The 15,176-nt window shown below is 41.1% G+C and overlaps 2 pseudogenes; one reads left to right on the top strand and one right to left on the bottom strand.

Annotated features, from left to right (window-relative positions):
* Positions 1–15,176, top strand: part of LOC128123860 (synaptotagmin-9-like) — a 68,994-nt pseudogene that overhangs the window by 4,038 nt on the left and 49,780 nt on the right.
* Positions 1,650–5,757, bottom strand: LOC128094528 (splicing factor U2AF 35 kDa subunit-like; annotated as a pseudogene).

The raw sequence follows: 15,176 nt of genomic DNA, 5'->3' as shown, positions 1-15,176 counted from the left end.
AAGTACATGAAAACCTTTAAAGCTCTGGGATCACATGTTTGCAAGTTCATTTCCTGATACCAAGCCTCACTTTTTAGCCTAAAGCTGTAGGGAGCAGTTTTGTTCACATTACTCATACGATGAACATTTTGATTTTAGGCTAAAAAGAAAAAGAAAGTAACCACAGACATAAGCACTTCTCAAAATATAACAGCACACTGACATTCTAGGCACAAGTTTCTGAAAGACAGATAGCTAATGAGGTTATACTTCTGCTGTGTCTTGCTCTTCATTTAAGGCAAATCTCAATCCGAAGACAACTCAACCTGTTGAACCCAGACTTTAATATCCAACAGCCTCAGAGGCAGGAGCAGTTGACTGGGATTGGTAGAATTAAACCAGAATTATATAAGCAGAGGTCACTGGTCAGAAATGACAAGAGTAACAGCAAAGCCTGTGGGAAACTGAACTTCATTTTAAACTATGACTGCACTTGAAACAGTTCATCCTGAAGACACAGAGATGTCAATTTGTCAGCCAAGGACTTCTCTGGGGCTTCAGATCCTTATGTCAAGATCAACTTGCTTGCTAACAGGACAACAAAACTGGTAAGTCTTGAATCCCCATTCATTGGTTTTTTCTGTTGCTGCTGATGTAATAAGCCAATCAAGCTATGTAGTGATAACGCCTGCACCACTACCACCACCCGTTCACTATGTCCGAGCAAGGGGCTGTGGATCAAAACACAGAGACAAAGACAGCGGGTCACTTGCCTCAGCAGAATGCCAAATGCCATTTATTGAAAGAGGGAGGAAATCTTAAATACAGGCTTACAGCACAATGGGAGAACCCCAGAGGGCAGAAGTTCGATACTGATGTTTACAATCTTGCATCTAATCTGTTAATGTCCAATATGCAGGATACACAAACAAGGAACTTCCCTTAAGCATTCAGGAGGGTGCATACCGGCAGGGAATTATCATAGGGACGACATCTGGTCAAGGTCGGCAAGTAGGCAAGGGCTTTACTCAATATGGGAGGAGACCAGGGCCCTACAAATCTAAATTAATAGATCCAGGTTTAATAAACAGAGCAAGAAATCCTAGGTGACCCTTGGGATGGCAGGAGAGGAATCACTTGGCAAATATGGCTATCAGGTCTTGAGTAGCCCCTAGGGGAGGAGCTTACCCTTGACAGGCTTTCTGGAGGGATGGGCTATTTCTTGGTAAGCTTTTTGAAGGGGCAGGGTCTGGGGAGAGATTGGGGTTCCACCTAATCATCCCAGACTCTTTGGGTATATGGATGCCAGGGGCTGAGCTTGAGCTTCCACCAGAACAGAAACACCAGACTAAAGTTCACAGGAAGACCCTAAACCCTGTATTTGATAAGTTGTTTTTTCTTATTTTATCACTACAAATTTTATTCAGACTCATCCCTTTTTGGTTGTTTTAAAAAAAAAAATCCTGCCAGTGGTGGCGCACGCCTTTAATCCCAGCACTTGGGAGGCAGAGGCAGGAGGATCTCTGTGAGTTTGAGGCCAGCCTGGGCTACGGAGTGAGTTCCAGGAAAGGCTCAAAGCTACACAGAGAAACCCTGCCTTGAAAAACCAATATAAATAAATAAATAAATAAATAAATAAAAGAAGTCTTAGTGATATTAAAAAAAAAACAAAACTCCCAATATGAACTGGCTTGTCAACCAACTACAATACTGTCTAGCAGACACATGGTATAAACAGCTGGGCTCAGAATCTCCAATCTCTCTTGAGGTATCTGGACTGCCTCCTGTCATGCTCTCATCCTCCACCTCCTCTGCTGCCACCATGTCTAATGTCTCTGAATGAAGAATGCCTTTCCCAGGATCGGGACCTGGATCTATGCTTCTTGTACTGGGGCCAAGACAGCTTCCTTTTGAGCTTCTTGAGATTGGCTTCAGATGCATGAAGTTGCAGAAGCCCATTCTTGTGCACTCGCCCATCTCATACTGGCGGCAGCAGGCTTCCCTGAATTCAGTCACTGGGGACAGCTCTGAACGGATTGGCCGTCCATTAAACCAGCAGTTATTCAAGTCCATCACAGCTTTCTCTGCATCCTCCTCATAACGAAACTTGACATACACATTCCCCACCAGGTGGTCTCCTAGGTTGTCACAGACATTCATCTCTTCAACCTGTCCATACTTTTCTTCCATCTCAGTGAAGACTTCCTCAAAGAACTCATCATAGTGCTCCTGCATCTCCCAGTCACTCATAGCACAACGCAAACCATCAGCAGACTGGGCAGAGTTTTGAAGGTTATGGTAAATGTTCAAGAGGGCAATGGTCTGGCTAAAGGTTGGTTTATTGTGCAATGTAGAACATCTGTCTTCATGACGACATGCTCCAGTTTTGAAATAAAATGAACAGTTGACTCTGTAAGGAAATAAGAGTAATAAGAACTGATTATTTCTGGGAAGATATGGCAGAAACATCATTAACACGATCCTATTTCCCAGCTACTTGTCTTCCAATCACAGAAGTTTAGCAGCTCTTGATGACTGTGTTTCCTCTTGCAGGCAGTACATTAGAGGTCGTAACTCCAGCTCCCTACAGAAGTGTTCTAATTCTAACCTGCTTCCTGCTACTCTAAACCCCTTCTCCTTTTAATAAATTCTTAGCTTTTTTAAAGACTGCCACAATCTCTGGGTCCTGGATGTCACCTATAAAATAAGGACAATGCCAATGAGGCATTCTTCCAAGAACTGAAATGTATATTCTTTTTTTTTTTGTTTGTTTTTTTTTGTTTTTTTTTGTTTTTTCGAGACAGGGTTTCTCTGTGCAGCTTTGCGCCTTTCCTGGGACTCACTTGGTAGCCCAGGCTGGCCTCGAACTCACAGAGATCCGCCTGGCTCTGCCTCCCGAGTGCTGGGATTAAAGGCGTGCGCCACCACCGCCCGGCTGAAATGTATATTCTTATTCTCAGGCCTAAGTGCTGTCAGCATCTAAAGAAAACAGAAAACAAAGTCCAGGTTCTCTCCAAACTCACATTCAGAGAGGAAATTTCCAAACTGGTCTGAAGCAAGTAGGTCTCTGGGAAACCTCATTGCAGTCATGCTATTTGGAGACCCAGCTTGCCTTAGAAACCACACAGCAGTACATGTCTGCCACAGAGCCTCTTTAGTAGTGCTCATATACTCCATGGAACCACAACCATCCAAAACCATCAGGTAGTGGGTGGTCTGTAAGATCTGTGATATGAACTGTTACCTGAGGCAGCTTCCCTATTCAGTTGTCAGCTGCAGAGGGGGGAATGCTGTCCCACAGACACTTTTAGCAAGAGCCACATGCTTAGGTCCTCACCCTGAGGTAAAGACTGAAGGTCTCAATCTCAATAAAATCTGGTGGACCATGAAGACCAGTTATCCTCTAGTTATGAGCGGATAGGAACAAATACAGTAAAGTCTGAGTTTATCAGGAAAGGAAAATGATTGCCAGTGATTTCCTTACTTCATGCAACCTAACTGGATTAGACAATATCTCTTTAGAAAATCAACTGAAAATAAAGAGCTTGTTGGACAAACCTCTGGATGAAAATACACAAGGGTTCCACATGAAACTTCTCAATCCGACACTCCCTGCAAACACTTTTGCTTCAGTCAATAAATTATCTGAATTACTGAAATGAAACTACAAGGAAGCTGGGCGGTGGTGGTCTTTAATCCCAGCACTTAGGAGGCAGTGGCAGGCAGATCTCTGAGTTAGAGGTCTGCCTGGCCTACAAATTGGGTTCCAGGACAGCCAAGACTACAAGTAGAAACCCTGTCTTTGGGTGTAGATAGTACAAGAGAAAGGGGTGATTTCTACCAGACAAGCTTAATATAGAAAAATGTCATGACTTATAATATCACAGCTAAATATTTAAATGGAAAAGACCCACATTTTATTTCCTAAAAGATCCAAAAGTTAATAGGCACCCCATGTTCCTGTTACAAATGACTGTTTCTGCTGAAATAAATAAGTACCTAGATTTAAAAACAAAACAAAAACTCTGAATTGCTTGCTGAGATACCCCTTCATTACACAGATATGAACACAGGGCCAGAACTACTATGTCCTTGGTTCTTTAATTCCCAGCCTTTAGGCATTTATGAATGGAAGCCTCTCATGTCAGAACTGGCATGCACATTTGACTACATTCCAGGCCATCTTCTCTGTGACCTCAGAATTTAGGAAATGCACTCTTCCACAGCACCAAACAAATTTGCATGTACTTATTTATTGAGACAGAGTCTCCATATAGTTCTGGCTGTTCTGTAACCTGCTATCTAGACCAGACTGGCCTGCAACTCACAGAGATCTATGTGTCTCTACCTCTGAAGTGTTGAGATACATGCCATGTACCAACACACCTAGCTTTGAATGTTTATTTTATAGTACTTCAAAAGTTTTATTTTAAATTATGTATTTGTGGCTGGGAAGTGGTGGCACATGTCTTTAAACCTAGCACTCAGGAAACAGTCAAGGCCAGTCTCTCAGTTCAAGGCCAGTTTGGTTTACAGAGAGAGTTCCAGAACAGCCAGGGCTGTGAAGAGAAACCCTGTCTCAAAAAACAAAAAGTATATGTGGAGGTGGATGTGCATACCTAAGTGCAGGTGCCTGTGGTAGCCAGAGACAAAGGATCTCCACAGATCTGGAGTTATAGGTGGTTCTTAGACATGAGATTGTATCAAATGGATTTGGGGAACCAAACTTTTGGTCTCTGCAAGAGCAGTTCACACTCTGAACCACTGAACTAAATCTCTCCTGTCCCTTTACTGTATTTTAGTCATCCTGAACACAACCCATACAGCTCTCCTCCATGACTACTGAGAACCCAAATTTTATCCCATCTGATTCTCTAAAATGTCCCAGTAAAATGTCTCTACAGTGACTGCTGATTTGGGCATGAGACTTGTAGAAACATTCCCTCTTTCAAACAGAGCAGACTGTCTGCATAAAGATGACTGATCAGACAGCCTCCATCCTGAATAGTAGAACATTTTCAACAGTGGGAATGTGGCACCAAAAGTGTTATCTATTGCAAACACAGAGGCTTTCCATCACTGATGTCTGTATTACCTCATAAGAGATTCAGGAACACCAAGATGGTGACAACTTACTTAGAGCAGATTAAGCTAGACATTTAATCTTTTGGTTTTCAAAGGAGGAATTATTCTTCAAAGCCTCTGAAGACATTTCCTTAAGACTAAACTTCAGTCAGTACACTGGAAATTAGTATATGCCACGGTGGCATACAAATACAAGCGAATTAATGTTATTTTTTTTTTCTTACCCTATGCAAACCTTGTTTTAAAAAGAGGAGCAGGCCTGCCAAGGCTTAGGCAGGCAAGAGCTTTATTTCTTCCATACCACTCCCTGTGATCAGCTCCAGCGACTGAGTTTTAGGGAGGATGGTGCCAAGGCACTTGACAGGACACTCAAAGTTGCAAGAAATGCCACAGAAGCCAGGGTATCAATGGCAGCGTGGTGTGTAGCAGAGTCCCAAGGGGAACCTGGTGTGGAACCCCTTGGAGCCTGAGGCCCTGCCCCAGCCACCCGCCAGATCCTACCGCCCAGCCCAGGAGGCAGCTTAGCCTAGAAGAGCAGGGCCTCCAGGGCATCCCCTTCTGCCACACCTGGACGCAGCCATCTCTTGCCTGGGTCGGCATCGGTTGCCAATCGCCACCCCGGCCCAAGCCCTGGTAGGCCGCCCCTCACTTGTCTTTCTCGGTGCCGAAGATGGAAGCCAAGTATCCTGCCATTTTCCAGGGGATGAATCCAGTAAAGCAGCCAGCACCACAGACTTTGTTGAGGTACTCAGAAGTCCTCGCCAGGTAAGAAGACGCTGTACACGCCTATGGTAGCGATGCGTCCAATTGGGAGAGGCGCTACCTGTGCCCACAGTTACCAGCTCACCTTCAAGTTAACAGCTTTCCAGGTAGAGCCTAATCTCCTGGTCTTGGGCTGAGACCCAGGCTGAGGGATAATCTTGGTTTGACGACTTTACGTATTTTCTCCGGCTACAGAACCTCTTCCACCTGGGGGTGAACCATTGAAGAGGGAAGGCTGCTGGATTGTGGGATGCTGAGGTCTCCATACAGGCTCTCACGAATTAACATGGTTACTGGAGCCAGACGAGGAGATGAGGTGTTTTTACTTCCTGTTCCCTACAATGACCTTGAAGCTCGAAAGCTTCACTTCTCTGTGTATGACTTTGATAGGTTCTTTCACCATGGCTTGATTGGTCAAGTGGTGGTGGACCGCTTCGACTTAGCTGATTTCCCCAGGGAGTGCATCATTTGGAAGGATATTGAGTAAGTCAGCAATGTGAGCCTAACATTTCTTCATTTGGTGTGAAGGGGTTGCTGCTTAGTTTTCACTGAAACAGACTGCTTACACATTATGTTATTTGAGAGCAAACTATAAAAGTCACAATGATACTTTTCTGTTTTTTAAGGAATCTCTTTATGTTCTGGAGGGATAGATTTTTAACACTGATTTTGATATATACAAGAATAACTTGCTAAATTGTTAAGGAATCCCTTTTTCTTTTTCTTAGTTCTTCTCTATCAGTCCTCACAAAATTTTCTTCAGAGATATCTCAAGTTGTACTAACTGGGTCCTGGCCTCCTGTTCACTGTATTCTACAGCAGAAAGTCCATTGCCTGAATCGACACAGTATCAAGTCCATGACTGGGTTCTCCTATTGACTCAACAGTGCTTCCAGGATCATTTCCTCATTTTTAACCTTGAGCCTGGCTGGGAGTGGTTGAGAAGACCTCTATGGTGATATTTTAATTGTGCTGAAATGTGATTTTATCTGTATATTAACAAATAAAGTTTGCCTGGAGATCAGAGGTCATTATCAAACCAGGAATAGAAGTCAGACAGTGGTAGCCCACGCCCTTAATCGATCACATGGCAGGCAGAGTCTCTGTGAGGTCAAGGACACAGCCAAGCATGGTGACCCTTGATTCTTTAATCCCAGTACCAACCATAGAGACCTGGAGGTCTGTATAGACTGGCAGTGAGAAGGAAGTCACATGGTTGGGTTTAAAGCCAATGAGAAAGCAGAACAGAAAGGCAATAAAAAGACAAGTCACCCAGGAAGAAGGTCTCTCTCTCAGGGGAAGGAAGACAGTGAGTGGTAAGCTAAAGGGAGTCGGGCTCTTGCTCTGATCTCTTAGGCTTTAACTCTATATTTGGCTCTGTGTTTCTGATTTAATAAGACCGTTCAGAATTTCATCTACAGACTTCGAATTGTAATTTCAAACATAAAACTCATCAATTAAAATTATAATGAAGTCAGTAAGAAAAGAGGATAGAATTGATCCACAGAAGGTCAAGTCTCATGTCAGACTTAGGGGAGGAGGCAGAGAGTCTATGTAGCCATGTTTACATTTCAAACATGGGATCCCATGGGATGCTTTTCCTCCATTTACATTCTTGTCACTCCCTGCTGAGCCTGCCTGAAGCTCCAGGCTGAGCAAAACTGGACTTTCTTAGGGAACTGATGCTTTCAAGTTGCCTGATGAGATTCCCTGAGGCTACTCTTCGTGCCTTTTCTTGAGTCCAGTGTTGCCCTCTTCACCTTGGGATCCAGAGGGACCAAAATCTACTTCTGGATTCCTTTTCCCAGCTGTTGTTCTGCTGCACTGCACCTTCACTTGGCATGGTTTGCCAATTACTCTTATTCCATAATGCACCTTAACATCTAAAAAAGCAAAAATTTCTATTGGTTCAGTTTTCTCTGATACTTGATTTTTACATAATTTTTAGAGCTGCATTATCAAACAAAAATTCTTTCTTTTAGGATCTTAAACTATCAATATATTACAAAAACTAGATCGCAGGAAAATACAGATTTTTAAAAGTTAGAATTTTCTCCCTTTCATTTTCAATTTGTCTTAACAATACACTGATACAATTTGTAGTCTTCCCTGGGACTCTGAATCCTCAAATTCAACTGAAAATATTTTTGAAATGCATTTGTATAGCACTGACATGGCATTACATGTTTTGTCCTAGAGGGATTAGGTAGAACATTTGCCTAGCAAGAGCAAAGGTTCTTGTCTGAGTTTGGAGTGTGTGAAGTCTATGGGGCAGTTTTAATAAAGTTCACATTTTGCATTCACAGTGTTCTTTCCATTTATGTAGTCTTTATTTGAAGCCTTGCATTCAGGACTTGTGGTTTTTCTACATAAAGTTCTTGCCAGACTCTTGTTGGATTTGTTGATAGCTACCCATTTTTTGTTACCTTAAGTGATAACCTCTAAAGTAGCATTTTGTGACCTATTACTGATACATGTGTGAAATTTTGTATTTTTCTCTTGTGATATTCAATTCTTATAAGTGCTTCTGAATTTTCTCTGTAAATAATCAGTCATGTATGAATTATGATGGCTTTGCTGCTTTCTGGTCTGTACCTTTTATTTCTTAGTCTTTTTGGTTTTGTTGTTGTTGCTTAATGTACAAACTAGAATATCCAGTAGGGCTTGAACTAGTAAATATGGGGGCAGGCATCTTTGAATTGTTGCATATTTTAGATAGAATGTCTTTGCATTCCTGTAGAGTATGATTTTTTTCCTAGAGGTATTGTGTGGGCACCTTCAACATATTCAGGAGGCATTCCTCTGCCAAGTATGGTATCTCACACTGTCAATTCCAGCACTCAAGAAACTGAAGCAAGAGAATTACAATTTGAGGCCAACGAGCTGCATAGTTAAAACTTGTCTCAAATAAAAAAGTCTCTCTTTGTTCCTGGTGGACTGAGTTACATCATGAAAGGTTGTCCCTTTCTCAAATGCTGTAACTGTATAATCTACTACAACAACTATATTAATCTACTATGATGGTCAATTATATTGATCCGTTTTCTAATTTTTACTCAATCCTATATTCCTAGATTAATCCAAACTTGCTTTTTGTTTTGTTTTGTTTTTGTTTTTCGAGACAGGGTTTCTCTGTTACTTTGCACCTGTCCTGGAACTCACTCTGTAGCCCAGGCTGGCCTCGAACTCACAGAGATCCGCCTGGCTCTGCCTCCCAAGTGCTGGGATTAAAGGCGAGCATCACCACCACCCAGCTTCCCAAACTTGCTTTGATGTGTTGCATTTTCTGTATGTTGCTGAGTTCAGTTTGCTGATGTGTTCTGCATTGAAACATGTGACTGGTACATGAAGTTCTCATGTGCTGTTTTGTTTGCTCTGAAAGCAAAGTAGTTTTTACTTCATCACCTTAGTTGGAAGACTATTTTGTACCTTCCATTCATTCCTGCTTGGTGCCCCTGGAGGCCTCAGGTTTTTTTTTTTTTTTTTTTGGTTTTTCGAGACAGGGTTTCTCTGTGTAGCTTTGTGCCTTTCCTGGAACTCACTTGGTAGTCCAGGCTGGCCTCGAACTCACAGAGATCCGCCTGGCTCTGCCTCCCGAGTGCTGGGATTAAAGGCGTGCGCCACCACCGCCCGGCTGGCCTCAGGTTTTTATTTCTCTCTCTCCATGCTGTAAAAACTCCCTTGGTGTTTGGCTTCTCCTGAGGTTAGACAGCAAAGAAGTGAGGAGAGTGAAACTGGGATGTCTGTTTCTTGGAAAGTCTGTAGACTGGCCATAACCTCCAGTCAAACCCAACACTCCCAAATGTGTCTTTGTTTTGAGATTATTCTTTGAAGGCTACTTTTCTGGGAATAAAATTTAGGTGAATAAAACTCTCTGTTACTTTGATTTGGGGGATATGATGTAATCATTCCATTGTTTCCTAACTTCCTTTTTAAAGTCAATATTTAGTGTGCCATTTACTACTGCGTATGTTAATTTTCCTTTTTATTGATCTCTAGATCTTCTTTTCCTTCTTAGTGTTCTATACTTTATTACAACATTGCTATTAGGCATTTCTTTTTGTTTATCCTGGTCAGAATATAGTCCTGAATCTGAATATCTTTTCTTGAATTAGTTCTGGAAAATTCTTAGCCATTTATTTTTTTTTCATTATTTAAACATTTTTGTATTTGTCTAATTTATTTGATCATCTTTCCCCCCCAATATACTTTCCATTTTTTTTATACATTCACATGCATATATAGGTATGTATTGCTGTGGGATGTTCGGTATGCTGTGAATGTGTTGCTCTGATTGGTTGATAAATAAAAAGCTGATTGGCCAGTAGCAAGGCAGGAAGTATAGGCAGGATAAGCAGATAAGGAGAATTCTGGGAAAGGGAAGGCTGAGTCAGGAGACGCCAGCCTGCTGTACAGGGAGCAGCATGTAATGGCACACAGGTAAAGCCACGGAACACGTGGAGACATATAGATTAACAGATATGGGCTGAGTTTAAGTGCAAGAGCTAGTCAGAAGTTAGCCTGAGCTAATGGCCTAGCAGTTTTAATTAATATTAAGCTTCTTTGTGTTCATTTGGGTATGAGTGGATGCAGGAATGTGGGACTGTGAGAGCCGGGTAGGTAGGACCAGGAAAACGTCAGTTACAATGTATACATTTATAAGTGTGTGTATGTATTATGTATTTTATATGTAGTTGCTTTTGTATTTTTTTCCTCATGGCTCCAATTGAGATCTGGGCACCTCTGTCTCTTTTTCTTGGCATTTCTATTGGCTAATGACTCATCAGATCTTATTGCCTATTTTATTTGTGACTATAAATTTATCTGGCTTGAAACTTTATAAAAATCTCAATGTATGCATTTAAAATTCATTAATCCAACCGTGATTTAAGATTGAGTCTATAGGATGTCAAAATGAACAGTTTAAACTAAATCCTGAGCTTTAGAGTTTTGGGTGGTTGGCAGTTTGTATTATTGGTTGGAAACTGGTTACAGAGTTGGTTTTTTTCCCTCCTTTTTCTAGGTCAAGTCCAAGACAGGATGTATCCCCACTATCTGTCTGTTTCATCTTTTAACAATGTGACCCTGGGCTTTGGGAATCTAGCTTTAAGCAGGACTGTCTCACGGTCCTTTGAATACCAGGAGCTAAACACTAGAGCGCATTCCCCTCCTTCCAACCCCAGCTCCAGGGCTTACTTACCCCTGTGGGTTCATAGTTATTGTTTCCTGTCACTGAAAAATTCTATTTCTGCTTCATTAGCTGTGCTGCACACTTAGAAGGATTTTATAAGCTGGTGTTACTTCTTGTCTGGAAGGGTTTCTGTGAATACTTACCTTAATGCTGGAAACTGCTGTGCTGCTTGAAGCTTCTTTTTTTTTTTTAAAAAGCTATTTTTACCTATAGTAATTGAACACCATCTATTTATTATGTTCGCTTTGCCATCTAATAGAGTTCTACAAATCCTACAATCTAAACTCTTTATTTGGCAGATGAACCTTAGATGGATGCCCCATTAAGAGATTCAGCCAGGGATTCATAGCTGAGTATCAGCTGAGTGTGGATTAGGATTGCTTTACAGAAGTCACTCTGTTTAGTTCACATGATGGGCTTTGTTGGTTTACCTCCCTGTCCCCTTCACCTGCTACTCCTACCAAGCTTTTATGCCCCATCTATAAGCTAAACTCTCTGTATCCCAGATTGGGAAAAGTCTTTCTGATAATTTGCTTTCCATGTTACTTTGTACTTCTACCATTACATACACTGTTTTCTTCTGTGCATTTGTTCAGTTTTATTTCTTCCCTGGCCGATTGTGCTGTTAAATGCAAAAGCCAAGTTCAATTTGTTCCTGAATGGTACCCCACCTCCAGGATAGCATCTAAAAATAAGATATATAAGTTTACTTTCGTGAGATAGGATCTCACTTTGTAGAGCAGGCTAGCCTAGCACTGGCAATCCCCTGCCTTGGCCTCCTGAGTATTGTGATTGCAGGTGTGTACCACATGATAATTCAAGTCCATCTTTTATCTTATTAAGATAGTGAATAAAATGAAGTTCCCATGAAGGACTCATTCGGTGAGGCTCTAGGAATACTGGACTTGAAGATGTTATATAGTGGTAAATCCATGAACCAATTATTCTCTGTTAAATTTTATTCCTCTGGAAAGAGTGTGAGCTTTGTAAATATTCACATTGAAATAAAATTTAATCTTCATAATTTCCTAGGGAGGAATAAAATTGAAATTATTGAGTGCAAAAATGATGGGTTTTGCTTTCAGCCAGGGAAACCAGAGCAGTAATAATATAATGGACATTGGTGGAGATTTTTCTTAGTCAAGAGAAAAAGGACAGTTCCTGGTAGGAGGTCAACATTTCAGAAAGCCTGAGTTTGGTGCTCATCATGAACACTGACTACAGGCCCATGCACTTGACATTTATTACTGGCTCCAAGGCAAATAGGCCCAAGACACATCAGAAATCTCTTTCTTGGTGGTCTGATTCTTGGCTGGTAGCTCGGAGGCTTTCTGTGATACTCTCAAACTCTTCCTGAGAGAGGGTATCACAGTTTCTCTCCTGGTGACAGTAGAAGTTAGGAGAACCCTTTTCTGCCAACATGGATAGATTGTGTTCAGAAAGAGGCATAGTACAACATAGGCCATTAAAAAATTTAATACTTTAAAGCCTATGTTTCCATTAAATTTTACTTACAAAGGCATTTCCAGCAATTTGTAATAGCCTATTTGGGAATTTCCCTATATTTTCCATGAGCATCAATATCAATATTCCAGATCGGATAGAGGAGGGTATGTAATTCTGCCCAGACAGGAATGGATGTAAGGGATGTCCAGTGTGTGTGTTCTGCATGGTTGAATACAGATGAAGTGGACACACTCTGTAATCAGAACTCACTAGGTAGAATGTATATCATCCCATTGTTCTGCAAGTCACAAGCAATGATCATATGATTTCACAACTGTGTCATATCTAAGGGTATGCTGGTAGATAGTGTTGCCAGGCTGGAGGGTGGGGCCCAGGAGAGTATTGCTGACATGTAGCATTTGCTGATTCTTGTGTTGTCATTACTGCCAGCAAGCCTGGTTTCAGTTTGCCAGTGTGACCTCATTGAAGGCAAAGTTGGGTGAAGATGCTGGCAATTGGCTTTTCTAGCTGGTTCCAGCTGATAACATCAGCTCAGGATATCACCACATGTGGGACTAAACATCCTAAGGACTCCTTGGTTCACTGATGCTAAAGACTGGAAAGTCCTATGAAAGCCCTGGTTTGTACTCTCTGCTCTGGAAGCCAAGTTCCATCTAAGTGCTTCTTGGGAATCTGGCCTTTGTAGCTGTAAATTTTCTCAGCTCCCATCTGGCCCCACAGTTGCTCAGCCGCTTATAAAATAATCATTCAGAGACTTAATATTAATTAACAATATTGCATATTTTATTACAGGCTGCTTGCTAGCTAGCTCTTTTATCTTAAATTAACCCATTTCTATTAATCTATGTTTTGCCATGTGGCCATGGCATTACCAGTCTGCTGGCATCTTGCTTCTCCTTGGGCAGTGGCTGGCGTCTCCCCTTACTCTCCTTTCTCCTTTTACTATCTCTCTTTGATTTTCCCACCTGGCTCCACCTTGCCCAGCCATAGTCCAATGCAGCTTTATTTATTAGCCAATGGGAGTAGCACATATTCACAGCATACAGAAAGACATCCACAGCATTTCCATTTTTCTGTCTAATCAAAAAGGAAGGTTTTAACTTTTCCATAATACAATTATATATAATAGAACATTTATCAATCAAGAATATGGATATGATAAGATAATAAGGTAGATTATTGAATCTACTTTTAAAAGTCAACTATTAATTTTAAATTGGATTGGATTTTTTGTATATTGTATAAAAATTATGTATATTGATATGAATTTGAGATTGATTTTGTTAGAAAATACTGTACACATATATCTAATCTTGTTCAAAGTATTGTACCTATACAGTTCATTTACAGTGTAATGTAATTTTCTAGTCCTTGAAAGCTATTACCAACTATTTAGGATAATAAAGAAAGACAGGTTAGTAGTTAGTCATTACAATCGAACTTGTAGTCATATTAGGTATGTTTTCAAGGTCAAGCAGAAATATATTTTAGATAGACAGGTTATCTTCAAACACTTCAGAGATCTATAGAATATTGTATTTAAGATGTTTTAATAACAGTTTTTTTTTATGACTATGAGACATGTCTTCTCCTGGCAGCACCAATCTACTTCAGAGAAGATGATGTGCATTGAAGAAACTCCACATGGAGTTTACTTTCTTTGTTGCAAAAATTAGCCACTGGGCATGAAAGTGTCCTTACATCGACTGCTGACAGTATGCTGTTCAAAATGGACAAGCAGGACACAAAAGATAGGACTGCCTATCCTTGCCAAGATAATGTAGGAAGGCTCTTCAGAAAATCCTGCTTCACAGATGAGTCTGTCAGATATATTAGGCCTGTAGGCTGAAGATAGATGCCCCAAGTTGGGCTCCAAATGGAACACAAATCTTAAAAGGTCTTATAAATAGAAAACCCAGAGCCAGACATTGGGGTTGAAAGACACTGAAAGCTGAAAGATCAGAGAAGCAGAGTAAGTTATCCACAAGTTCTTACGTCTATAAAATCCTCAGTCTCAAGAGAGGGAGCTCCTCTCTCCACCCCGCCTTATCACTTCCTTTCTCCACCCAGATCTACCACTTCCTGTCTATCTGTACAGACCTCCAGACCTCTATGGTTAACTAGTGGCTAGCTCCTCCTTCTGATTTCAGGCAAGCTTTATTTGTTAGAGCACAAAAAAAATATCTCCACAGGCCTTTGCTAGGGTCTACTGAGCTGTGTCTCTGTGAGAATCCCCTGAGTCTCACTGCATTATTTTTCTACTCATTACTCATCAGACACATAATCACCCTGCTGTTTGAACTACTTAGAGTGAGCAATGGCAGAAAGATCTGTGGGATGGAGCACTTGAAACAAAGGGTGGATGAAGCTCCAGGCCTCTTAGAGAAAGACCTTGAGAGCTTTCAAAATAGCATAATTATTGGAACAAAGCAAAGCATCCCAACCTGTGGCCCATGACTCTTCAAACCTTTCACAGGAATCACATATCAGATATCCTGCATATCAGATATTTACATTATGATTCATAACAGTAGCAAAATTACAGTTATAAAGTAAGCAATAAAAGTAATTTTATGGTTGGGGTCACCACACCATGAGGACCTGCATTAGAGGGTCACAGCATTAGGAAGATTGAGAACTACTACTGTTTTAGATGGAGTCTGTAATGCAGACAACAGCATGTATAATGCAT

The sequence above is a fragment of the Peromyscus californicus genome, unplaced genomic scaffold (assembly GCF_007827085.1).
Source record: "Peromyscus californicus insignis strain IS unplaced genomic scaffold, ASM782708v3 Scaffold_4__1_contigs__length_199733344, whole genome shotgun sequence".
Taxonomy (NCBI): Eukaryota; Metazoa; Chordata; class Mammalia; order Rodentia; family Cricetidae; genus Peromyscus; species Peromyscus californicus.
Note: the sequence above shows the minus strand (reverse complement) of the source record. Positions and strands in the feature narration are given on the sequence as shown.